Source organism: Triturus cristatus, chromosome 3_2, assembly GCF_964204655.1.
Source record: "Triturus cristatus chromosome 3_2, aTriCri1.1, whole genome shotgun sequence".
Classification (NCBI taxonomy): Eukaryota; Metazoa; Chordata; class Amphibia; order Caudata; family Salamandridae; genus Triturus; species Triturus cristatus.
In genome coordinates, this window is record NC_140584.1 from 659,433,760 (window position 1) to 659,448,255 (window position 14,496).

Consider the following 14,496-nt stretch of genomic DNA (forward strand, 5'->3'; position numbering starts at 1 on the left):
GAATATTGTAACTGCAGCCTGCCACAAACACGTCTGTGGCATTTTGGATCTGGAATCAGGGGTTCTGGCCGCTGACCGTGGGTATACACCCTGCCCCCTCGGAGTTGGGCCCTGTTGTGTGTTCGGAATTTCCTGGTTGTGGAACCCACGCACTGCACACAGCCCGCTTTCGGCTTACACACTTGTTAATAATAGATTGGTTTGCTGGGGTGCAGTTCTTTCCTGCTCTGACTTTTTTAAAAAAAAATGGGTTATGCAATATTAATTGGCGGCAGTGGTTATAAGAATGTACGGGGTGTTCCCAGGAGCAGATCGATGCGGCTGAAGCGGGGAGCGCACTGCACGGGCTGCAGCTCCGGCGGGCCCGGCCGCGGCTGGAGGTGAGTGCGGACGGCTCTGCAAATGGACAGTGTAGGGTCCCGGGGCTGAGAGGGAGAGAGAGTGGAAGAGGACGAGAGAGAGAGAGAGAAGAAAAGAGAGAGAGGGGATGACGTACAGAGGTAGAAAGAGAGCGAGAATGAGGAGAGAGCCGGAGAGACAGAGAACGAGAATAGAGACGGAGAAGAAAAGAGAGAAGGAACAACGTATAGAGAAGTAGGAAGAGAGAGAGCGATAACGAGAAGAGAGCGGCAAAGACAGAACATGAAGTGAGAGGGAGAGACATAACAAGAGGAGGGGGGTGAGATGAGAAGAGAGTAGGGGTGGAAAGAATGAGAGGGAGAGATGGGTTGGGAGACAACAGAAAGGTAGAAAGACGACGAGAAAGAAGTGAACGGAGGAAGATGAGAGAGGGAGACGGCAAGGAAGGCGAGGAAAAAGAGCGACAGGGATGAGAGATAGAGAAGGAATATGAACTAGGCCAAGACAGGGGACCGACGTCACCATTTAATGTTTACTAAAACACCGGCAGTGAGACGGTTAATTCCATATCTCAGGCCGCCTCCCAGCTCACTGCCAAGTTCAAGGGGGTGTACATTAAACAACATCATAGGGAGGACAAAAAAAGCGCGCAGGCCTCATACTCGATGCATAAAGTTAATCTGTAGCGCCAACCGCAGGATTCCTTGCTATTCGGCACTTCTCTGTATAAAGGTGACTTTTAATGACTGCCCCCACCCGTCCCCTCCTCGAAAAGACACAATTCGGTGTAAAATATCCATAACATGATAAAGAGACTCCCAGCCCTACAGGATTCAACAAAAACAAAAACACACAAAAACACACACACACACAAAAAAACACACACACACACACAAAAACACACACACACACACACACACACACACACAAAAACACACACACACACACACACACACACACACACACACACACACGCACGCACGCGCCCCCTCCGCAGTAGGAGGTGCCTGTAAGAGAAACCCCCTCCCCACCTGTGCGACTTGTAAGATGCCTATAAAAGAGACCCCCCTGTACGAGCGCGGTATGAGAGTCCTGTAAGCGGATGAGAGCCTATAAAACGCCTGTAGGACCGCGCCACCTACCCTAGCCCGTCACGTCCTCGCGCAGGATGTCCAGGAGGTCCTGCAACAGCTCCCCAGGCCCCACAGGCACTACCCAGACAGGCCACAGCTCCTCGTGCAGCAGGAAGTCCTTGATGAGCTGCAGGTGCGCCTGGTGCTGTCTGGCGGGGGGCATCACGGCACTAGACATGTCCGGGCACGGGGGTCCTGCTTCCTGGAGGGACCGGAGCCACCCTTGGTTGGAAGTCACCAGAGCCTCTCTGTCACCATCCTGTGGGGTCAGGGTACACCAGTGGGTCTATCAGACCTCTATCAGCTGGATGCGCCCTACTGTCCACCTTACTATTGGGGGCGAGGCTTTTTCACATGGCTGACCTCCCGGGGGCTCAACTTCAGGAAAATGGGAGCCTTCTATAAGTGGGGATGGAGTGCGGGGGGCAGCTTTATAGTACCTGGCTGAGCCCCCCTGGGGGAGGGGCTCAGTTTGTGGTTGAGATGTGGCCCCTGATTCGTGCAGCAGTCCCAGCCTGGGCTGAGGGATTATCTTGAGACCCTGCTATTGGCTACGGCTGTTGGTGGGAGTGAGGCACAATGTTAATGCTTTGAGCTAAAAAATAGGTAACATGACGTGGCACGCCCCTTTTAACCTAGGTAGTGCTCCATTTTTAAAGTGTTCACCTTTGAGGCCAACTTTAAAAGTTTGTTTTACTGCAGTGTGTGCCTCGTTTTACCAGTAACAAAAATAATTTGCATAAACTGAGATAACGCAGCACATTTTAATTTGAGCGTCACTCGTCACCCACAGGTCAGGCTGGAAGTTGCCCTCTTGATGCGTAACACCTACACCCAGGCCAAGGCTTGTAGTCAGCAGGACTCCTTGCGTGATTTTTGAACTAATACGCCTGTTTAAAAACAGGCCTGTAGTGCCTTGATGCAACACAGTGATTGTGAAAGCGCTAGGCCTGGCGCATATCTAAGCATAGGCGCGGGGTTGACCAGCAGGTGTACGCCTAGATTTCCAGTATAAACCAAGAACATGTAGCCGCCCTACGGGTAAGACCTGCCAGCGTGGAACTGGGGAACCAAGTTCGGCCCCTGTGTCCCCTAAGCATCGTGTGATTCTGGGCAATCCCTTCATCTCCTCGTGCCACAAAAACAGATAGACCAGACCTTGTGTGAAGTGTCCTGGGGCTCATGTTAAGCTCTCTTATAAATTCACCCAGGCACTCTCCTTGCAGAACTCTAATCATTCAGTCAGTACCCAAGTACTCATGCAGTGACCCCCTTGCTCCTTTCTACTCTTCTCCTGCCTCTTTCTACACCCCTGTTGCTTCATTCTGCACTTTACATGCTTCTTTCTGCACCTCTCTTGCTTCTTTCTGCACCCCATTGTCTTTTTATGTACCTCTTCTGCCTCTTTCTGCACTTTTCTTGCCTTTTTGTCTGCACCTCTCTTCCCTCTTTCTGTATGTCTGTTGCCTCTTTCTGCACCTCATTTGCTTCTTTTTGCACACCTGTTGTCTCTTTCAGCACTCGTCTTCCCTCTTTCTGTAACTTTCATGCCTGTTTTTGCATCTCACTTGCCTCTTTCTGCACTTTACTTGCTTCTTTCTACACCTCTGTTGCTTAATTCAGCAATTCTCATGCCTCCTTCTGCACCTCTTAGTTAGAGGTAGTTTTAATCCCCTTACCCTATTATGTACTAGGGCCATACAGGGGAGGTCATGCCAACCACAGGGGAACCCCAACCCATAGTGTACCCTAGTGTATGTAGGTGTTTTCACTGTATTCTAAGTGTCTTTCAGCATAGCACTGGCTCCGGGCCTGGTTAGTCAGTCAGTTATCGCCAGTACCTGTCAGCAAAAAAGTTGGGGGCACAGGATGACTTTGCAACAAGGCCTGTTTCTGCTCCTCTGTTGGTTCTTTGTGCACATCTCTTGCTCCTTTCTGTACCTTTCTTCATCTTTCTGGACTTCTGTTTCCTCTTTCTGCATTTCTCTTGCTTTCTGCACCTTTCTTCCTCTTTCTGCACATGTCCTACCTTTGTAGGCATAGTTTGAAATTCACATTTAAAAACTCTTTGAAATTCACTGAAAAAAACACAGGTTTCAGGGATGTTCTAGTTAGTTGGACATTTTACTCGCACAAAACCAGAGAAATTCGGCCGTTATAGTTAGTTCAGCTAACTGTAACTCGCGCCCCCGCAATGCACTGCTGATGACGTCACATATTACATCATTCATGACATGGTCAGTGACATCACGGATGACATCACTGATGACAGTGGCTACCAGAACGAGAGGCGCTCATGCTAACTCTCAATGTTCGTTAGAGCAATTCCCCCTCCTAGATGCGGAAACACTGGACCTAATCATTTCTCGGGTTACATCAGGCTCCCCTTCTGATCCTGCCCCCCTGCATTCTCTTACCGTAGTCATCAATTCCATTCGCCCAGTGATCCTTGATATTTTGAATTCTTCCATTACCACGGGTACGGTACCTTCCATATGTAAATGTGCAATGGTTAGGGCCCTACTGAAGAAACCTAACCTTGACCAATCTAATTTGGCCAACTATCGCCCAATCTCCCTTCTCCCCAGGCTGAGCAAGCTGATTGAGAAACACATTAACTCCACACTTGTGGATTATCTGGAATCCAATTATCTGCTACATGAGTCCCAAACAGGCTTTCGTCCCCAACGTGGGACTGAGACTGCTTTATTAGCAGTAACAGAGGAGGCTAGAAGGCTACTGGACCAGGGAGGCACAGCGGCAATCATCCTTCTGGACCTTAGTGCCGCTTTTGATACTGTCAACCATAACATTCTGTCTCATCGTCTCAAAAACGTAGGAGTGACAGGCACAGCACTAACCTGGTTTCAGTCTTTCCTCAGTGACCGCTTCTTCCAAATCTTTGAAGGAGAAATGGCTTCCACCCGGTTGCCTCTGAGCTGCGGGGTTCCACAGGGCTCCGCCCTGAGCCCTACGCTATTTAATATCTACCTGAGTCCCCTGGCGGAGATTGTACATCCATTCGGCCTTAAAATCATCACCTATGCAGATGACACGCAGCTAGTAGTGTCACTAAACAACCCTGAGGGGTCATCTTGCACCCTAGGTCCCTGCCTAGAGGCGGTAGCCGAGTGGATGGAACTCTCTTGCCTTAAGCTTAACGGGGACAAAACCGAAATTATGTTCCTGGGCAACACTCACCCTTCCATCCACTCTCTCTTCACTTCTTCATGGCCAGTCTGTCTTGGCACGGCCCCGGTTCCCAAGGCACAGATCAAGAGTCTTGGCGTGTGGCTTGACAGTTCTCTAGACTTCAACCACCAAGCCTCTAAGCTATCAGTCACTTGTTATAGCCTGTTGAGAATGCTACGAAAAATCATCCCCCTCTTGCCCTTTCAGGCAAGAAGGATAATGGTACAGGCCCTCATACTCTCCCGCCTTGACTACGGGAATGCTCTATACCTGGGAGCTCCCAAATTCACTATCCATAAACTACAAACAACTCAGAATTGTGCTGCCCGTCTTCTCCTTCAAGTGCCCCGTTGGCAATCTGCCAAGCCAGCCTTTAGGACCCTCCATTGGCTCCCAATCTCAGGCAGGATACAGTTCAAAGCTATGTGCCTGGCCCATAGAGCCATATGGAAAAATTGCCCTATCATCACTCATTTCCTTATCACTCCTTATCAACCCTCTAGGAATCTCCGTTCCAGCTCTTCTTTTCTGGCCACTCCAAAGCTAATACGAAGATCAAGATGGGGTGGACGCTCCTTCTCATTTAATGCCCCTAAACTCTGGAACATGCTTCCAGATACCTTGCGGATGGAAAAAAATCTGCTAGCCTTCCACAAACTCCTAAAAACTCACCTTTTTAAGACATCGCTCTAATCGACCTAGCTGACCTGCCTCGTCCGTCCTACAGCGCTGGGAGGCCTCAGGGTAGCCATGCGCTATATAAATTTAATTTCATTCATGACATCATCCACGTGATAATCTGATGCACCTCCTCATACCCTAATATAACTTTTGATTCACCCACTCTAAAATACAGACTACCATTTTCGAAACAGTAGACACATCAATACCAGTTAGTACATACCCAATCAATAATTCTAAGATCTACAAACACATCCACTCATTCACCAATACAGTCACTCATATATGCAGTCATTCATCAATACAGCACTATTATATGCACTCACATATCTATACAGACACACACACCGCCATTCATCCATAGAGTTGCTCACACACCTAGTCAGTCATGCAAAGAATCAATCACACTCCCATTTACTCACCTATACAGTTATATACACACCACCTCACTTATTCAAACATATACTAACACATACTTACATTCTTATACAATAACGAATACAAGCACACACTCATCCATACAGCCACTCTCACAATCACTCACTCTCACATATATTCATTTATATACTCCAACAGCCACATATACTGACTTCACATATGCAGTTACTCACATATGTATCACTGAGGCATCCATTCACTCACTAACACACCCATACACACACTCACCCACCCATGCAGCCCTTCACAGATGCAGTCTTGAACCCATACACACAGTGAATCGCCCACTCACAGATCTATGCACGGAGTCACACCTCCCACCCACCCACACAGACACTCAGGCACCCATACAGATACTGAGACAAACAATCAATAACCCATATAGACCCTCATTTAGCTACTCGCCAACCCATGCAACCACTTACACACCAACTGACAAACTAAACTGTGTTAATGTCTGTATCAGTCACGAACCCATGCAGAGACAGACATTTAATCACTCACTTATACAGTCAGCCACTCACCTACTAAATCATCCATTCAGACACTTATACACCCACTCATTCTTCAATACACCTTGGTATGTGTGTGTGTGTGTATATATATATATATATATATATATATATATATATATATATACACACACGCACACACGCACACACACACACACACACACACACACACACACACATATATATATTGTTTTTATTTTTTTATCACAATGTAACCCTCTATGTCGACGCTGGCGCTCACTCTTAAGGCGGTGCGTTCTTTCCGGCAGGGATGAGCCGGTTTCAATTGCATCAATTATAATTCCTCGCGACTGCTTGAATTATTGTTAAGGACGCACTAACTCGTGTGATTGAAGTTCAAGGCGGCTTTATTTAAAAAACGCTGCAATACCCAACGCGTTTCGCCTTTCCTGAAGGCTTGATCACGGGATATTGCACCGTAAAAATAGACATCTTTTATTTCTAAAAGCACCTATGTACTTTCTGTTTTCAATGTGATGCGTTGTGGTTAGTGTAGTTAAACATTAATTCTCTTACAAACATGTAAGTTACTAATTGTGACTTAAATTTAAAGGTGCTAGTGTTTTCTAGGTGCTTAATTAAAAACATGTTGTTGTATTTGATTTACTTAGCTATGAATGCTTAAAACCCATTGAGTAAGGACCAGTTCATTCCATTCATGCTCTCTGGTGAGCTTGCATTTTCATTAATCACAGTTACACAACTTTGTATAAATGTATCCGATTTTATACATCGCCTTCATATTTTCAATTAATTTCTTGTTTCTCTCTAGTGAGTTTTTATTGCTGTTACTCTTGTATATCTGTAGTTTTAATTTCCTGTAAGATCTTCTCCTTTCTCTTTATTTTTATAGATGTACAAATAGTTCCTCATTTTGGTTTAATCCTCTGGGGTCAAGAGTTCTGAATGTCACAATGTGGTGTGATTCTTTTTGTCTGAGTGTTCTTGTTCGATCCCCACCTCTCTCAGATTGTGGGATTTGTTCCAAGGCGCAGAAATTTAGTGACTCCCATTTTCCATCATGGTATTTCTCCATATGCTTCGCAATGGCATTTGGCCGATCTTTATGTGTTGTGGCCCGAGCATGCTCCAGGATCCTCTTTTTTACTTCATAAATCGTACTACGTATGTAGCGTTTTTTACATGGACATTCTACCATGTAGACTACATAGGTGCTCTTACACGTTAGATGCTGTCCTATTTGCCATTTTGTGCCTCTGCCAGAATCCAATATTTTTGTTGGAATTGCGATTTTACATACTTTACATTGTTTGCAGGGCCAGAGGCCTTCTCTTTTTTAGCCAAGTTGTTATCGGTGCTTCCTGGAAGTGACTATGAACAATTTTGTCACCTATATTCTTTGATCGTCGATATGTTATGTTTGGATGGTCACCTGTGATTTTTGATAGGGTCGGATCTAATTTTAGAATACCCCAGTGCTTTTTGATTACTCCTGTTAATTTTTTGTTTTCTGCACTTTGTGTGGTTATCAATCTTATTACCGTTTGCTCCGTTTCTTTTGTTTTGGGCGGTTTCTGTAAAATATCTTTTTGATTTTGAATTGTCACTTTTTGCAGGCTTTTTTCAATCACCTTTTTTGGATATTTTCGATTGAGAAATCGAACTGCTGTTTGCTGGCTATTTTTTTAAAATTCATTATCTTCTGAGCAATTCCTTCGGAGCCTTAAAAACTCCCCTTATGGGATACTCCATTTAAGAGATTCATTGTGGAAACTTTCCCCATGTAAGGTTGCATTTGTCGCAGTCTTCTTTCTGTGTAAAGTTGTTTGAAGGGTGTTGTTTTCCACATAAATTTGTGTCCAAAAATTCTACTCGTTTGGAGTTAATCTCATACGTGAATTTTAAATTCATTGGGCTATTATTCAATTTTTCAAAATAGATGTTGAATTCTAATTCAGTCCCATCCCAGATGATCAAAAGATCGTCTATAAACTGAAGCCATAGAACTATCTTTTCTCGAAATTCATAGTTTGCTGTGTTCCATGCCACTTTTTGCTCAAACCAACCCAAGGTTAAATTCGCGTAGTTTGGAGAGAATGAAAAGCCCATGGCACATCCTTTTATTTGTTTGAAGATTTGTTTATTAAATAAGATGTTGTTGTTTAAGCACATGGAAATCATTTCATTTAGCATGACATTATGTTCCTTATATTGGATGTTTCTTTTTCCCATGGGAAAGATTATTTATATTTCCCAGTATGTATATGATAAGCACAGCGCTTTGGCACTGAATGGCAGTGTCAAAAGCGCTCAAAGTCCTAAGGCAAGCATATAGATCACAGAAAACCGGGAGGGATAAAAGCAAAAAGTCGAGGGAAAACACCCTAGAAAGGGTCATTTTCAACAATAATGTTACAACATTTACCATACACTTTTCACAATACATAAGCTAGGCCTACTGCCTTCGTAATAACTTTTCATGATAAACAGGCCAGACCTATGGTAGGTAGTATACTGTTTCCCCGTACACTAATCAGGCCTTTAGCTGTAATCGCTGTAATGATTGGCGTGCCACAATAATCAACTGAGCCCTACTGTACTGAGTATAAGCTTTCCCACAAGACAGCCAGACATACAAACTGCAAATATACCAAATATTAGAGTTGGTAAAGCAAAATACCAAGAGAGCCTATTAACAATCATTGCAGTGCATATCTTCTATCCCCATGGTTTATTCAGTTGGATCAATAGCAAAAGCTTGGTCTTCAACAGTAAACTGTAAAATTCCATACAACAAAATGCAGGCAGTAGCACAGTGTATTAACTATCCATCCTTAACACATGCTTTTCACAATAAGTAGGCCAGGCCTACTGGCTTTGTTTTAATCTTTCAGAAAAAAAACAGACTTTTGCCAATGAACCAATGAAACCTTAACCTTTGGCTTTACACCTTACCCAACATTGCTCTATTCAAAAGCACAAACTGGCAATCATCATGCATATAGTTCTAAAATGACAAAACGTAGAAAAATACTGCTAGCAAAACTATGTACAACTCGTCATAACAGATTCGAGCAAGAATCGACATAGTGTAACAAAATACCTGTCTATCCAAGGAGTATGTCAAATACACCTAATTTGTTTTTGCATAATTCAGCATAATTTCAGCAAAGTTACGCAAAATTATAAGTAATTACATCATTTTGCACTATATTTTAGCACAAAGTGCATTCCTTGTGAAACATTTTGGGGTGAAGGCATATTTAATAATAGCACCGCAAACAACTGGTGTTCATGTTGGGTTGTTCCTGTACAATCGCTGTAAATTTTTGTTTAGCTTTACTTATGTATGCCGTTAGGAGCTGTGTATCCGGTGCTTGTGTTGGATATGAGGGTAGTTCAGCCCTGATCACAGACTGTACCCTGAGATAGCAATAAGATGCATGTGGAGTTGCCCCAGCACGTGCACAAAAGCTGCTATGTGAAATAAATGAGTTGTCTTCATATAAATCTCCCATGGTCAGTATACCAGCACATCGCAACAGCCCTTTGACCGCTTTATCCCTTGCAGGTTGTACCAGGGGATTGTCTGCAATTGGCAATACGGAGAAGTAGGGTACCTCATAGTGTAATTTCCAAGCCAACTCCCACAATGCATACTTTGTCACGGCAAGTACATCCACGTCCCGCCTAGGTACTCAGGCGGAGCATTGATCCTACCTAGCAAGGATGAGGAGTGGGATAGTGCTCCTTCCGCTCCAACGTGCATGGGCGTATATTGAGTAGGCACCCAGTATTTCACATAATGGGTCCCTGCAACTAGATAATAGGCCTTCGAGCTGCATTGGTCTCGTTAACATCTCCCACGATATCCTATGTTGGCCCCCTCGCCGTATAAAATGGGAGAGAACCTGCTGTAACTGTTAAAAAAAAAAAAAGTGCTGTGGTAGGTAAACAATTAGATTTACAAACAAGTATAATAGCTTAGGGAAAATCACCATCTGCACTGCAGCATTGTGATTGATCAGTGGGGCCTGGCCGTGCTTCCTGTTCCTTAAGGAGAGCAGGATCAGAGAGGTGGGACCTGGCAGCAAGGTAAGTTATATATATATATATTTTTTTTTATTATGCGCACTCCCTCAAGCAATCGCGACCCACGTGCAAAACCTTCCCCGTGCCCACCAGCCCTCCCCCACCCGCAAGACATGCCGGCCGCCATTGGTTGCACGTACAGTATGAGGTCATCAGCGTATAGAGAAATTATTTACCACATGTTCCCTAGAGAAATTCCTTGAGCAAGTGAAGCTCCTTAATATAACAAGCTATAGGCTCTATGGCCAAAGCAAAGATTAAGGGGACAGGGGGCACCCCCAACTGGTCTACGAGAATATAAACATTCATAGAAAAACGAAAACCCCTGCAATAGGACAGTGGGATCTGTTGTAATGTCTTCCACTTCGCAGAGAAGACTGGTAATCCCACCACATCCCTCGTCACTTTTGATAATCCAGGCCAGCGTTCTGCCAGACCGATCCCCCTCACCCTACGCCCGCATCCAGGTATTTCAGCCCAGGAATAAGTCTTTGCGCTCCTCCTCATCCTTAAATTCATGTAGCGTTTGCTGCAAATGTGCTAAATAGGGCTCTTCGCCTTCGGTGGCAAGGTTGCCCCCTAAGTGCTTTAGTTGTGTTTCCAGCTGTGCCAAGTGGCCATGTATGGATTTCAGTATCCCAGAGCCCTTTGAAATGCAAATTCCCCGGATGTAGGCTTTAAAAGAAAAAGTTACCACCTATGGTAACACTTTTTCTGGTGGATACAGTATCTACCTGTGGATTCGGCTGCTTTTGAATATCCCTATATGCTAGCATTCCACAGAAATGTTTCTTTCCAGCTCTCCCATGTCGACGAGGACATCAAAATACCCATGGCTTCGCACTTGATGTCATCGGAGCCATAATGAGCCCTAGTCGGCATGCTGACGTCAGTTTTCGTGCCTTCGAGGCAAACTGGTGAAACCAACAGCACCAATGCAAAAGAATATGGTAGTCATCAAGCGTGGGGGAGGAGAGGAGAGGAGAGGAGAGGAGAGGAGAGGAGAGGAGAGGAGAGGAGAGGAGAGGAGAGGAGAGGAGAGGAGAGGAGAGGAGAGGAGAGGAGAGGAGAGGAGAGGAGAGGAGAGGAGAGGAGAGGAGAGGAGAGGAGAGGGAGAATAAAATGCACAAAATACAAATAGCTTTGTTTTTGGAATATACAGACAAGCAACGGGGAGGCGGGTGGGTCAGTGAGGAATCCACATGTAGATACTGTATCCACCAGAAAAAGAGCTACCAAAGGTAAGTAATTTGTTCTTTTGATGGATATACCTACCTGTGGATTCCACACCTTGTAAATAGAATCCCCAGGAAGACCTGCACTCGAGGTGGGTGCCTGTCTCCCTATACCAAATATTTTATTTCAAAACAGAATGAGCTATGTGACCATCCCTCTTAACTTTGGAGTCTAAGTAATAATGCTTTGCAAAATTGTGGAGGGAGGCCCAAGTTGCCACTTTACAAATGTCAGCCACAGGGACACCTCTAGCTAAAACACAAGTAGAAGACTCAGCTTCAGTCGATTGAGTTCTAATACCTTCAGGTGGTTCTTTGTTAGCCATGGTATAGCAGATATGTATGCACAGGATGATCCATCTGGACAATGTTCTCTTATGCACTGTTTTTCGTTTAATCTTGCCCACATTGTCAGCAAACAGAAGATCATCCAGCCGGATTTCAAGAGTTCTATCTACATAAAATTTCACAGCCCTTTTAGGGTCCAAACGATGAAGCCTTTCCGCCTCTTTAGATGGATGTGGAGGAGAATAGAAAGTAGGACGGGTGATAAACCTACCCAAATGAAAGGGAGTAAGCACCTTTGGCAGAAAAGCAGCCCTGGTTCTCAATACCAACTGATCTCCATAGATAGTCACGATGGTAGGTTTCACACTTTATGCCTGGAATTCACTAACACGTCTAACAGACGTTATAGCAACCAGAACCATTGTCTTAAAAGTAAGAATTCACAAAGGACTATGTAAGGGCTCAAACGGAGAATACATAAGTAAAGTTAGTACCAAATTAAGATCCCACTGAGGCATGATGAACGGAGTGGGAGGATATTTGTTAGTAAGTCCCTGATAAACCTTAACACTATAGGGGACTTAAACAAAGAAGATTGATCTGGTAAACAAAGGAATGCCGAAAAGGCAGACAAATATCCCTTAACTGTTGCAAATCCACACCTTTGTTGCACTAGGGGAAAGCTTGAAACGTAAAGTATAAGACAAATGGGGCTTTAAGGGGCTTCGGCCTCGGGGAGGGCTTCATCAGGTGGACCAGGGTTCTGTACGCCTCGGCGTCAGCCGGGGTTCGTGCGGGACCGCTGATCTCCTCACAATATCCGGTGGAACGAGGCACGAGGCAGGGATGCTCGTTATCCCCACTGCTCTTTGCGCTGGCGGTGGAACCTCTTGCACTGCATCTCCGGTCGGGAGCCCATTACACGGGCTTGTGGACTCCTTCGGGCCCGCATTATATTTCACTGTATGCAGACGACCTGTTGCTCTTCCTAGAAGACCCGCTCGCTGCCCTACATGGGGCTGCGACGGCACTCACGGAGTTTGTGGAGGTCTCGGGCCTCCGAGTGAATTGGACTAAGACCTGTCTTTTCCCGGTCCGCAGGGGCACCCCTACCCCTGCTCTGAGTAGGGAGATTAGATGGGAACCCGACTGCTTTAAGTATCTAGGAGTGTATGTCTACCATGAACCTTCTGGCCTCCTGGATGGGAACATTGCCCGGGGCATTCGAGCACTTCGAGGCAGTATGGGCTTTTGGGCCACGCTACCGCTCTCGGTGGCGGGGCGGATTGCTTTGCTTAAAATGGTGGCGCTTCCCCGGTTGCTATATTACTTCCGGACACTACCGATCTGGGTCCCACCGACCACGTTTCGACTATTACGATCCACGATAGTCGGATTCCTTTGGGGTTCGGGCCGCCGGCGGGTGGCCCTCAAGACCCTGCTGAGGCCGAAGGAGGAGGGTGGGCTTGCGGTGCCGGACTTCGAAAAGTATTATTTAGCGGCGCAACTCCAGGCCTTCACCCAGGAGATCGCCCGGGAGTTCCGGGGCCCCGAAGAAAAGAGGGGAACGGGCATGGCCAGGCATGTTCTCTCCTTCATAGCGATGAGACAACGGTTGGCCTTGCAGGACTTGTCAATGGAGGAGCGGACTGTTCGCCTGTGCTGTAACCGAGCTCATGCCCGGGGCCACCTGCGAACACCGTACGCGCCCGAAATACCGCTGGGGATGCTAACGGCTCTGCCCCATGGGGGTGATTGGTCGCGGCTGGCGACCTGGGAGGACGCCGGTCTACAGCTAATCGGTGATCTATACGAGGACGGGTCGCTCTTGCCCTTCCAGGAGCTCATTGATCGCTTCGGGATTCCCCGCGGCGACTTTTTGCTGCACTCGGCCCTTGTTCGAGCGATCCAGGCGCACTGGAGATGCGGGCAGGAGGAACCTCCTTTATCCCCGGTATGCCAATACGTGATGATGTCTGCGGGCACGGTAAAGGCGGTCACTTGCCTTTACGGCAGACTGATCAATGAGGGGCTGGCTCCCCTCACCACTTTGAGAAACCGCTGGGAGGAGGACATTGGCAAGGAGATCCCGGAGACGACCTGGGCCCAGCTGGTGCAGAGGGCCTGGAAGGGCACACGCCACGCCCGCTTTCAATTGGTCCACTACTACGTGCTCCATAGAGCTTATTTGACCCCGGTGAAAATCAGGCGATATTTTAATACGACTTCGGCGGACTGCCCCAGGTGCCCGGCCCAGGAGGCGGACCTTCTCCACATGCTGTGGGCCTGCCCGGGATTGTCCTCCTACTGGGAAGAAGTGGGGAAGACCCTGGAGGAGACGACGGGGAGATCCTTATCGTTTGACGCGGCGGTGGGTCTCCTGCACTGGTTCCCTCACACCCCCAAGAATAAAATATCTAGCAAGTTCATTGACCTGGGGCTGCTCCTTGCTAAACGAGAGGTGACCAGGAACTGGAAGGCACGAGCTGGCCCGACGGGAAGCCGGTGGCACAGCGAACTTTTGAAATGGGCTGCGGGGGAGAGTACGCTCAGATACCAGCTAGCTTGGAGGCAGCGTAATGA

General features: G+C 46.5%; 1 protein-coding gene across 15 annotated transcripts in view; it reads right to left on the reverse strand.

Annotated features, from left to right (window-relative positions):
• Nucleotides 1-14,496, reverse strand: part of ADARB1 (adenosine deaminase RNA specific B1) — a 1,000,448-nt gene that overhangs the window by 606,183 nt on the left and 379,769 nt on the right. The window lies entirely within an intron of this gene.